General features: G+C 47.2%; 1 long non-coding RNA gene across 1 annotated transcript; it reads right to left on the bottom strand.

Moving 5' to 3' along the window:
- Positions 1–231: 231 nt before the first annotated feature.
- On the bottom strand, positions 232–1,035 carry LOC140431493 (uncharacterized). The gene is made up of 3 exons (XR_011949686.1): positions 966–1,035; positions 528–570; positions 232–469 (listed from the first exon to the last, which is right to left on the bottom strand). It is a non-coding gene; the product is annotated as an uncharacterized lncRNA (long non-coding RNA).
- Between the last annotated feature and the right edge of the window lie 13,108 nt (positions 1,036–14,143).

Here is a 14,143-nt window from a genome sequence, read left to right as displayed (position 1 = left end):
GCCTAAAATGCTTAAAATGTCCTATGTAAGTTTGCAATTTTCTAACTGTTCCTACGGATAGTTTACTATTTTTAATTACTTTACTACATCTAAAAATTTGACTATTTACCCGTCTTGTCCAAACTTTATGATCTCTTTCAGTGAATTTATCGAAAATTATTTTACTAAGCTTTTTAATAATGTGCATCAAATCATCAGACTGTTTAATCACTTGTTTTATATGCATGGCTACTCACACAGACAAACAATAAGAAAAAATCACTTACCTTATTCAACTATCTTAAAGGATGCTAGGAGTCTGCTTTTTCCAATATCAACTTCCCCTTCGTATATCAGCGAATAGTTTCCGCTGTTGAGGTCCGTTATTGCTGCTTGGTAGGCTTTGGTTACCCGCTGTGGTAAGAAAACAACTTCAGCGCCCAAATCCAGCAGAACTGTATCCCCAAATTGTGTTGTTACCACCTTTGCACTGCGAATGGTAAATTTTTCTCCAATTTGCAGATCTTTAAAATTTTTTATTGGCTTACGTTCTGCAACCAAGGATGAATTATTTAGTTTTGATAGATCCATCTACAACAACAATAGAACAAACTATAGTTTTTCCGCTTAACGTGAATGGAGAGATGCATTACATACTCGGCAATAGAGAAGAACCATATACTACAAGAAATCGAAATACGAACAGCGGAGAATACTTCTTATAAAAAATAGCAGACGTGAAATGTTTTACAACACCCAAATAGATAAAAAGGACATAATAAATACTGCATGAAATACGAACAGAGAGATGTACAATTCTCATAAAATACAATGATAAAAAGGACATAAAAAATACATAGAAATATACATTTTTCATAAAATACTGCATGAAATACGAACAGAGAGATGTACAATTCTCATAAAATACAATGATAAAAAGGACATAATAAATACATAGAAATATACAAAAGACAAAAACCGCTTACCTTTATCAGATATATGTAAGTCACTGCACACCGTATTGACTACTGCGAACTTGTTGTTGTTGTATGTTTGTGATGCGAACTGTGACACCGTATGCGCTCCTCGGTCTTTTAAAGAACAGAGCAGCATATCGCCCCACGCGAGCCCAAGTTGCGTCAACCTAATGCGCCTACGGTACCATCAACTGATTCGTTTCATTGATAAGCAACACCTTGTGTTCTAGAAATGCTCATATTTATATATTTATTTTTATTTCTTCAACTAATTTTTATGGTATACAATAAATAGATATTGCGGTAAGCGAATCGTTGTTATCAATTTAGAATTTTGTTGATGTGGTTGCTGATATCATCATACATTTTACAAAATGTAGCAACTGCGGTTTTCTTTCCGGTGTACTTGTTTTTCCAATGATTAAAATAAAATTTGTCATCACACTTGTTTACGTGTTTTGAATTATGCGGTACCGCGTTATCACGAGGCTTCATCCGGTTTTGCTAACAAATGCACTATCTTTTAACATATTTAATATACACTCGCGATCATAAAATCCGGGTCATCTTGAAAATTTCAAGTTTCTTCAATATTTTTGCCTCTGGTGCAGTAATAACCTTTTTTTTGGCTAATGTATTTTTTATTTGTCATCAATGTTTGTTTTGAAAGAAAAAAAATGGTTTTTTATTGTTTTTATTGAAAAAAAACAGAAAACAAATCAAATTGTTGATAAAACAGACATACGAAAAAATATGGAAAATACAGAATGTGGTAAAAAATCAGTGAAATTTCAATGACCAATATTGTGTGTTGCCTCCCCTTGCTCTAATAACCTCTTGCAGACGACGGGGCATACTCTCAATTTTTCTCCGGATTACATGTTGTGGTATGTTATTCCACTCACTCACTAACAGATCCTTAAGCTCCTGTGCGTTGTTAGGAGGAGGTGTATGGGTTTGAATACGTTTTTTCAAATCGTCCCAGAGATGTTCGATGGGATTCAGGTCCGGAGACCTAGCTGGCCAGGCTACCCTCGTAATTACAACTTCGTCCAAGCATTATATACTGATCCTGGCAACGTGCGATCGCACGTTGTCCTGCATAAAAACGGCGTTTTCTCCAAGACCTGCCATGTTGGGCATACCATGTTCTTCCGGAATCTCCGTAATGTACCTTCGTGCAGTTAGGGACCCATTTTCGATGAAGGGTAATTCTGTGTGGAAGTCGGAAGATATACCTCCCCAAGCCATGACCGAGCCTCCACCAAATGGCATTCTTGGAGCAATGCAAGCTTGTGAAAATCGTTCACCGGTTCTCCTCCAAACTCTTCCACGTCCATCGGATCCAGTTAGTCAGAAACGGGATTCATCTGAGAATAACACTTTGCTACAATCGTTAATTTCCCAATGCGCGTATTGTCGAGCAAAAGCTAGTCGTGCAACTCGAGGCACCCGGCGAAGTGGCGGTCCTCTAGCCATTACCCGAGAAAATAGTCAAGAAGAACGAAGTCTTCTTCTGACTGTTGCAACACTAAAATTGCGATTTCGTACTTACTCTAGACGATTTTAATGCATAACCGCTGTTGAGGTCCGGTTTTCTAAAGACTGAAACACAAGGAAACGGTCATCTAGTGCCGTGGTCGTTGTTCTTCGTCCAGAGCCAGGTCGCCTGGTTAGCAAACTTGCCTCCTGAAAGCGTTGAAGCACTCGTTGAACCGTAGAAAGGCTTACGCCAACAGTTCTTGCGACTTGCCGTTGGGTGTGACCGTCTTCCACAAGTGCAACAATTTGTGCCGTTTCAACAGTCAAAGGCATTTTTGTCAAAAAATAAACACTAATAATGGCACTAATAAACACTAATGGTGGCAATAATAAACGTTTGTCCGTTGAATTTTAACAGAAAGTCGAAGCACAAACGAGACATTTAAAACAAGCGGAGTTACAGGTAGCGTTCATTTTGGGAAGTGTGCACTTTACTGCGAAATTGGCACTATTGGAATTCTTTGTTACAAAGGAAACCGCAACAATTCTCAGAAACATGCATTAGTTTGTATTTGTGTTATTATTATTTACGATAAAGCTCGTTAAAAATGAAATATCGGTGATTTTCAAGGTGACCCGGATTTTATGATCGCGAGTGTATTTCTGTATATAATTTCAATTCTTTGATTAATACTAATTTTATCCATATAATACATGCTTTATAAAAATACGGTTAATATTACACAAAAACTTCTTCAGTCAGAAGATGTGTGTGTTTGGATTTTTGTATAAATAACTGTATTAACAATTTTTGGAAATTAGTATAAATCAAGGTGCTTGTCTGTTTACATGCCTTATTGTTGCTCTCTGTATCTGTGTGTGTGTGCAGAGAATAGCACTCTGGAGTATGCTAGTTCTTTTCTTCAACGTTTCGGATACCTCTTCAGAAGTCTCTTACATTTATTCCTCTGGTTAGGATACACAATGCCTTATGAGACAATAAGTGAAACTATAAAACCTTGCGGTTGTATAGAAATATTCGAAATGAACGATTGGATCGATACTAGGACTGAGTACATATTATGTGAATCATGTAAAGAACAATTGACAAACCTGCGAATTGAAGATTAAAGGAGATTGGAAGCAGAACGAATACTTAGAGAAGAACGACTTTTACATATAAAAACGCAAATTGAGGCATTAACGGACGACGTTCAAATTAAATTACATCACATAATTAAAAATACTGATCGACGAAATACCCTTATCCGATATTTGAATAGAGGTTACCTGAGTAAAACGCTACTTGAACTACTAGGTTTTGTGAAAAAGGGACGATTTTGGCTGGCATATCCTAATCGCTTACTAAAGATGGAGGAAGATTATAAAGAAGTGCTTTTTTGGTACTAATGTAATGTAAATAAACCATACTTGTACATGTCTATGTCTTTTTTTGAATATAAAAGTTTCAGTGTTGTATATATAACTTGTAGCTATATGTAACTCAATAATAAAAGATATTTTAATGAAAGATATGTATATTTCTCCTACTCATTACTACTGAATATGTTCTACGTAGAATGTCACGTTTTATATGGCAAGTTTCTAGATAAATTTTATAAAGATATAATTTGTATTAGTACAAGAGAATTGGGAATTTGACGTTGGTTCGTTTTATGATGTTTTTAGCCATAAATAATGATCGTATCGCACTTGGTCGGTAATTTTCGTAATATACATGAAAATACCTTTCTAATGGTATACTGCACGGAGCACTTGGTGCAAAATTGAGCGAGTTAGGGTTTGCTAGAGATCAAACTGCGATAAGAGATTTTTCTATGCCAGTGGTTTTGTTTTGCCGTCAATAACAATAAATAAGCATTTATAGTTCGACCAAGTTATTACAACGGCTGTTATGACACCTTACCATATATCTTTTGAACGGATAAGCGGAAATCGACGTATGACCCATCAAATTAAAGGATTTTGAATGATGAATTACATTGTGATGTCTAATTTAATAAAATTCTATGTATAAGATCTCTTTGATACCCTGTTACATTCTATATCGAATGTCACGTCATTTCACGTTCTATGTCGAATGTCACGTCCTGCGTCGAATGACACGTCCTGCGTCGAATGTCACGTGACATTTCATGTTCTGCGTCGAATGTCACGTCTTGCGTTGAATGTCACATAACTGTCACATAACTGTCACGTTCTACGTCGAATGTCACGTGACATTTCACGTTCCACGTCGAATGTCACGTCATTTCACGTTCTGCGTCGAATGTCACGACCTGCGTCGAATGTCACGTGACATTTCACGTTCTACGTCGAATGTCACGTCCTGCGTCGAATGTCACGTGACATTTCACGTTCTACGTCGAATGTCACGTCCTGCGTCGAATGTCACGTCATTTCACGTCTTGCGTTAAATGTCACATAACTGTCACGTTCTACGTCGAATGTCACGTTCTCTTAGGCACTGTACGGAAAAGAAGAAGAAGAAGAAGAAGAATGTTCATACTGATCGTTGACATGGCTTCTGTATCACTAACGCTTTCATTTGACACCTCATACGTCAAAATCAGGCCAATAGCAACGAAGATACGTTCTAGCGCCCATTTGGCACTGCTGCCATCTTTGTTTTTTGTCTCCCTGCCTTCTCCCCGTTCCAACGAGCCCTCGTACGCCCCGATCGGACCAATAGAAACAAAAATATGACGTAATGACCTTTTGGCATGCTCCGATGCGCACGGCACATACTGCGTTCAACCCCATTTTTCATCCCCTTTCCAACGAGCCCTCTTACGTCATCCTACGTTAACCCGTTTGGAACTTACGACCGGGGGTTGCGATTTTAGGGGTTGCAATTTAGGGGATGCGCCAGGACATACATAGCCTATCTACTCTTATCTCTGCAGGCCGAACGGACACACACACACTCACACACACACACATACACTCTTAACCTCTCGACTCCTACCCATTAGTCGCCTCTTACGACATTAAGGGACTTCTTGCCACGGACGTATTCTTATCTCTGCGAGCCGAACGGACAAACACACACACTAACTCACACACGCACGCTCACACGCAGACACACACACGCACACACGCACACGCACACGCACACGCACACACTCTCCACCTCTCGACTCCTACCTATTAGTCGCCTCTTACGACAGGCAGGGCCTTCTTGCCTCGGCCGTGTTCTTATCTCTGCAAGCCGAACGGACACACACACATACTCACACACGCACACACACACGCACACACGCACACACACATACACTCTTCACCTCTCGACTCCAACCTATTAGTCGCCCCTTACAACAGGCAGGGCCTTCTTGCCACAACCATGTTCTTATCTCTGCGAGCCGAACGGACATACACACACACTCACACACACGCACGCTCACACGCAGACACACACACGCACACACGCACATGCACACGCACAGGCACACACTCTCCACCTCTCGACTCCTACCTATTAGTCGCCTCTTACGACAGGCAGGGCCTTCTTGCCTCGGCCGTGTTCTTATCTCTGCAAGCCGAACGGACACACACACATACTTACACACGCACACACACACGCACACACGCACACACACATACACTCTTCACCTCTCGACTCCTACCTATTAGTCGCCTCTTACGATAGGAAGGGCCTTCTTGCCTCGGCCGTATTCTTATCTCTGCTAGCCAAACGGACATACACACATACACACACACTCACACACGCACACACACGCACACAGGCACACACACACACATACACTCTTCACCTCTCGACTCCTACCCATTAGTCGCCTCTTACGACAGGCAGGGCCTTCTTGCCACGGCCGTGTTCTTATCTCTGCGAGCCGACCGCACACACAAAAACTCACACACACACATACACACACACTTACACGCACACAGGCACACACGCACACACGCACACACACACGCACACGCACACGCACACGCACACGCACACACTCTCCACCTCTCGACTCCTACCTATTAGTCGTCTCTTAGGACAGGCAGGGCCTTCTTGCCTCGGCCGTGTTCTTATCTCTGCAACCGAACGGACACACACACACATACTCACACACGCACACACACACGCACACACATACACTCTTAACCTCTCGACTCCTACCCATTACTTGCCTCTTACGACATTCAGGGACTTCTTGCCACGGACGTATTCTTATCTCTGCAAGCCGAACAGACACACACACATACTCACACACGCGCACACACACGCACACACGCACACACACATACACTCTTCACCTCTCGACTCCTACCTATTAGTCGCCCCTTACAACAGGCAGGGCCTTCTTGCTACAGACATGTTCTTATCTCTGCGAGCCGAACGGACACACACACACTCACACACACACACACGCACACACTCACACACACACACAAATACACTCTTCACCTCTCGACTCCTAATCATTAGTCGCCTCTTACGACAGGCATGGACATATTGCCTCAGCCGTATTCTAATCTCTGCGAGCCGAACGTACACACACATACTCACACACGCACACACACACGCACACACGCACACACACATACACTCTTCACCTCTCGACTCCTACCCATTAGTCGCATCTTACGACAGGCAGGAACTTCTTGCCACGGCCGAGTTATTATCTCTGTGAGCCGAACGGACACACACATACATACACACACACACTTACACACGCACACACAAAGGAACAAACACACACACACATACACTCTTTATCTCTCGACTCCTACCAATTAGTCGCTCCTTACAGCAAGCATGGCCTTCTTGCCACGGCCGTATTCTTATCTATGCAAGCCGAACGGACACACACACCCATACACACACACACACTTACACACGCACAAACACATACACACGTACACACAAACGAACACACGCACACATACACGTACACTCTTTATCTCTCGACTCCTACCCATTAGTCGCTCCTTACAGCAAGCATGGCCTTCTTGCCTCGGCCGTATTCTTATCTCTGCAAGCCAAACAGACACACACACATACACACACACTTACACACGCACACACACGCACACACACACACACACACACACATACACTCTTCACCTCTCGCGTCCTACCCATTATTCTTCTCTTACGATAGGCAGGGCCTTCTTGCCTCGGTCGTGTTCTTATTTCTGCAAGCCGAACTAACACACACACATACTCACACACGCACACACACACGCACACACGCACACACACACATACACTCTTCACCTCCCGACTCCTACTTATTAGTCGCCCCTTACAAGAGGCAGATCCTTCTTGCCTCGGCCGTATTCTTATCTCTGCAAGTCAAACGGACACACACACATACACACACACTCGCACACGCACACACACGCACACAGGCATACACACACACATACACTCTTCACCTCTCGACTCCTACCCATTAGTCGCCTCTTACGACAGGCAGGGCCTTCTTGCCACGGCCGTGTTCTTATCTCTGCGAGCCGACCGCACACACACACTTACACACACACATACACACACACTTACACGTACACAGGCACACACGCACACATGCACACGCACACGCAAACGCACACACTCTCCACCTCTCGACTCCTATCCATTAGTCGCCTCTTAAGACAGGCAGGGCCTCCTTGTTACGGACGTATTCTTATCTCGGCGGGCCGAACGGACACAAACACACTCACACACACACACACACATACACTCTTAACCTCTCGACTCCTACCCATTAGTCGCCCCTTACAACAGGCAGGGCCTTCTTGCCACAGCCATGTTCTTATCTCTGCGAGCCGAACGGACATACACACACCCACACACACGCACGCTCACACGCAGACACACACACGCACACGCACACGCACACACTCTCCACCTCTCGACTCCTACCTGTAAGTCGCCTATTACGACAGGCAGGGCCTTCTTGCCTCGGCCGTGTTCTTATCTCTGCAAGCCGAACGGACACACACACACATACTCACACACGCACACACACACGCACACACGCACACACACATACACTCTTCACCTATCGACTCCTACCTATTAGTCGCCTCTTACGATAGGCAGGGCCTTCTTGCCTCGGTCGTGTTCTTATTTCTGCAAGCCGAACTAACACACACACATACTCACACACGCACACACACACGCACACACATACACACACACATACACTCTTCACCTGTCGACTCCTACCCATTAGTCGCCTCTTACGACAGGCAGGAACTTCTTGCCACGGCCGAGTTCTTATCTCTGTGAGCCGAACGGACACACACACTGACACACACACGCACGCACACACACACACACACACACAAATACACTCTTCACATCTCGACTCCTACCCATTAGTCGCCTCTTACGAAAGGCAGGGCCTTCTTGCCACGGCCGTGTTCTTATCTCTGCAAGCCGAACGGACACACACACATACTCACACACGCACACACACACAAACACACACGCACATAGGCACACACACACATACACTCTTCACCTCTCGACTCCTACCTATTAGTAGCCTCTTACGATAGGCAGGGCCTTCTTGCCTCGGCCGTATTCTTATCTCTGCAAGTCGAAGGGACACACACACATACTCACACACGCACACACACACGCACACACGCACACACACACATACACTCTTCACCTCTCGACTCCTACCTATTAGTCGCCTCTTACGATAGGCAGGGCCTTCTTGCCTCGGTCGTGTTCTTATTTCTGCAAGCCGAACTAACACACACACATACTCACACACGCACACACACACGCACACAGGCACCCACACACATACACTCTTCACCTCCCGACTCCTACTTATTAGTCGCCCCTTACAAGAGGCAGATCCTTCTTGCCTCGGCCGTATTCTTATCTCTGCAAGCCAAACGGACACACACACATACACACACACTCACACACGCACACACACACGCACACAGGCACACACACACACACACATACACTCTTCACCTCTCGACTCCTACCCATTAGTCGCCCCTTACGACTGGCAGGGCCTTCTTGCCACGGCCGTGTTCTTATCTCTGCGAGCCGACCGCACACACACACACTCACACACACACATACACACACACTTACACGCACACAGGCACACACGCACACACGCACACGCAAACGCACACGCACTCGCACACGCACACACTCTCCACCTCTCGACTCCTATCCATTAGTCGCCTATTAAGACAGGCAGGGCCTTCTTGCCACGGACGCATTCTTATCTCTGCAGGCCGAACGGACACACACACACTCACACACACACACATACACTCTTAACCTCTCGACTCCTACCCATTAGTCGCCTCTTACGACATTAAGGGACTTCTTGCCACGGACGTATTCTTATCTCTGTGAGCCGAACGGACATACACACACACTCACACACACACGCACGCTCACACGCAGACACACACACGCACACACGCACACGCACACGCACACGCACACACTCTTAACCTCTCGACTCCTACCCATTAGTCGCCCCTTACAACAGGCAGGGCCTTCTTGCCACAGCCATGTTCTTATCTCTGCGAGCCGAACGGACATACACACACACCCACACACACGCACGCTCACACGCAGACACACACACGCACACGCACACGCACACACTCTCCACCTCTCGACTCCTACCTGTAAGTCGCCTATTACGACAGGCAGGGCCTTCTTGCCTCGGCCGTGTTCTTATCTCTGCAAGCCGAACGGACACACACACACATACTCACACACGCACACACACACGCACACACGCACACACACATACACTCTTCACCTATCGACTCCTACCTATTAGTCGCCTCTTACGATAGGCAGGGCCTTCTTGCCTCGGTCGTGTTCTTATTTCTGCAAGCCGAACTAACACACACACATACTCACACACGCACACACACACGCACACACATACACACACACATACACTCTTCACCTGTCGACTCCTACCCATTAGTCGCCTCTTACGACAGGCAGGAACTTCTTGCCACGGCCGAGTTCTTATCTCTGTGAGCCGAACGGACACACACACTGACACACACACGCACGCACACACACACACACACACACAAATACACTCTTCACATCTCGACTCCTACCCATTAGTCGCCTCTTACGAAAGGCAGGGCCTTCTTGCCACGGCCGTGTTCTTATCTCTGCAAGCCGAACGGACACACACACATACTCACACACGCACACACACACACACACACACGCACATAGGCACACACACACACATACACTCTTCACCTCTCGACTCCTACCTATTAGTAGCCTCTTACGATAGGCAGGGCCTTCTTGCCTCGGCCGTATTCTTATCTCTGCAAGTCGAAGGGACACACACACATACTCACACACGCACACACACACGCACACACGCACACACACACATACACTCTTCACCTCTCGACTCCTACCTATTAGTCGCCTCTTACGATAGGCAGGGCCTTCTTGCCTCGGTCGTGTTCTTATTTCTGCAAGCCGAACTAACACACACACATACTCACACACGCACACACACACGCACACAGGCACCCACACACATACACTCTTCACCTCCCGACTCCTACTTATTAGTCGCCCCTTACAAGAGGCAGATCCTTCTTGCCTCGGCCGTATTCTTATCTCTGCAAGCCAAACGGACACACACACATACACACACACTCACACACGCACACACACGCACACAGGCACACACACACACACACATACACTCTTCACCTCTCGACTCCTACCCATTAGTCGCCCCTTACGACTGGCAGGGCCTTCTTGCCACGGCCGTGTTCTTATCTCTGCGAGCCGACCGCACACACACACACTCACACACACACATACACACACACTTACACGCACACAGGCACACACGCACACACGCACACGCAAACGCACACGCACTCGCACACGCACACACTCTCCACCTCTCGACTCCTATCCATTAGTCGCCTATTAAGACAGGCAGGGCCTTCTTGCCACGGACGCATTCTTATCTCTGCAGGCCGAACGGACACACACACACTCACACACACACACATACACTCTTAACCTCTCGACTCCTACCCATTAGTCGCCTCTTACGACATTAAGGGACTTCTTGCCACGGACGTATTCTTATCTCTGTGAGCCGAACGGACATACACACACACTCACACACACACGCACGCTCACACGCAGACACACACACGCACACACGCACACGCACACGCACACGCACACACTCTCCACCTCTTGACTCCTACCTATTAGTCGCCTCTTACGACAAGCAGGGCCTTCTTGCCTCGGCCGTGTTCTTATCTCTGCAAGCCGAACGGACACACACACATACTCACACACGCACACACACACGCACACACGCATACACACATACACTCTTCACCTCTCGACTCCTACCTATTAGTCGCCCCTTACAACAGGCAGGGCCTTCTTGCCACAGCCATGTTCTTATCTCTGCGAGCCGAACGGACATACACACACACTCACACACACACGCACGCTCACACGCAGACACACACACGCACACACGCACACGCACACGCACTGGCACACACTCTCCACCTCTCGACTCCTACCTATTAGTCGCCTCTTACGACAGGCAGGGCCTTCTTGCCTCGGCCGTGTTCTTATCTCTGCAAGCCGAACGGACACACACACATACTCACACACGCACACACACACGCACACACGCACACACACATACACTCTTCACCTATCGACTCCTACCTATTAGTCGCCTCTTACGATAGGCAGGGCCTTCTTGCCTCGGTCGTGTTCTTATTTCTGCAAGCCGAACTAACACACACACACATACTCACACACGCACACACACACGCACACACATACACACACATACACTCTTCACCTGTCGACTCCTACCCATTAGTCGCCTCTTACGACAGGCAGGAACTTCTTGCCACGGCCGAGTTCTTATCTCTGTGAGCCGAACGGACACACACACTGACACACACACGCACGCACACACACACACACACACACACACAAATACACTCTTCACATCTCGACTCCTACCCATTAGTCGCCTCTTACGAAAGGCAGGGCCTTCTTGCCACGGCCGTGTTCTTATCTCTGCAAGCCGAGCGGACACACACACATACTCACACACGCACACACACACACACACGCACATAGGCACACACACACACATACACTCTTCACCTCTCGACTCCTACCTATTAGTAGCCTCTTACGATAGGCAGGGCCTTCTTGCCTCGGCCGTATTCTTATCTCTGCAAGTCGAAGGGACACACACACATACTCACACACGCACACACACACGCACACACGCACACACACATACACTCTTCACCTCTCGACTCCTACCTATTAGTCGCCTCTTACGATAGGCAGGGCCTTCTTGCCTCGGTCGTGTTCTTATTTCTGCAAGCCGAACTAACACACACACATACTCACACACGCACACACACACGCACACAGGCACCCACACACATACACTCTTCACCTCCCGACTCCTACTTATTAGTCGCCCCTTACAAGAGGCAGATCCTTCTTGCCTCGGCCGTATTCTTATCTCTGCAAGCCAAACGGACACACACACATACACACACACTCACACACGCACACACACGCACACAGGCACACACACACACACACATACACTCTTCACCTCTCGACTCCTACCCATTAGTCGCCCCTTACGACTGGCAGGGCCTTCTTGCCACGGCCGTGTTCTTATCTCTGCGAGCCGACCGCACACACACACACTCACACACACACATACACACACACTTACACGCACACAGGCACACACGCACACACGCACACGCAAACGCACACGCACTCGCACACGCACACACTCTCCACCTCTCGACTCCTATCCATTAGTCGCCTATTAAGACAGGCAGGGCCTTCTTGCCACGGACGCATTCTTATCTCTGCAGGCCGAACGGACACACACACACTCACACACACACACATACACTCTTAACCTCTCGACTCCTACCCATTAGTCGCCTCTTACGACATTAAGGGACTTCTTGCCACGGACGTATTCTTATCTCTGTGAGCCGAACGGACATACACACACACTCACACACACACGCACGCTCACACGCAGACACACACACGCACACACGCACACGCACACGCACACGCACACACTCTTAACCTCTCGACTCCTACCCATTAGTCGCCCCTTACAACAGGCAGGGCCTTCTTGCCACAGCCATGTTCTTATCTCTGCGAGCCGAACGGACATACACACACACCCACACACACGCACGCTCACACGCAGACACACACACGCACACGCACACGCACACACTCTCCACCTCTCGACTCCTACCTGTAAGTCGCCTATTACGACAGGCAGGGCCTTCTTGCCTCGGCCGTGTTCTTATCTCTGCAAGCCGAACGGACACACACACACATACTCACACACGCACACACACACGCACACACGCACACACACATACACTCTTCACCTATCGACTCCTACCTATTAGTCGCCTCTTACGATAGGCAGGGCCTTCTTGCCTCGGTCGTGTTCTTATTTCTGCAAGCCGAACTAACACACACACATACTCACACACGCACACACACACGCACACACATACACACACACATACACTCTTCACCTGTCGACTCCTACCCATTAGTCGCCTCTTACGACAGGCAGGAACTTCTTGCCACGGCCGAGTTCTTATCTCTGTGAGCCGAA

Source organism: Diabrotica undecimpunctata, unplaced genomic scaffold (assembly GCF_040954645.1).
Source record: "Diabrotica undecimpunctata isolate CICGRU unplaced genomic scaffold, icDiaUnde3 ctg00000759.1, whole genome shotgun sequence".
Taxonomy (NCBI): Eukaryota; Metazoa; Arthropoda; class Insecta; order Coleoptera; family Chrysomelidae; genus Diabrotica; species Diabrotica undecimpunctata.
This window is presented reverse-complemented; position numbering and strand designations above follow the sequence as displayed.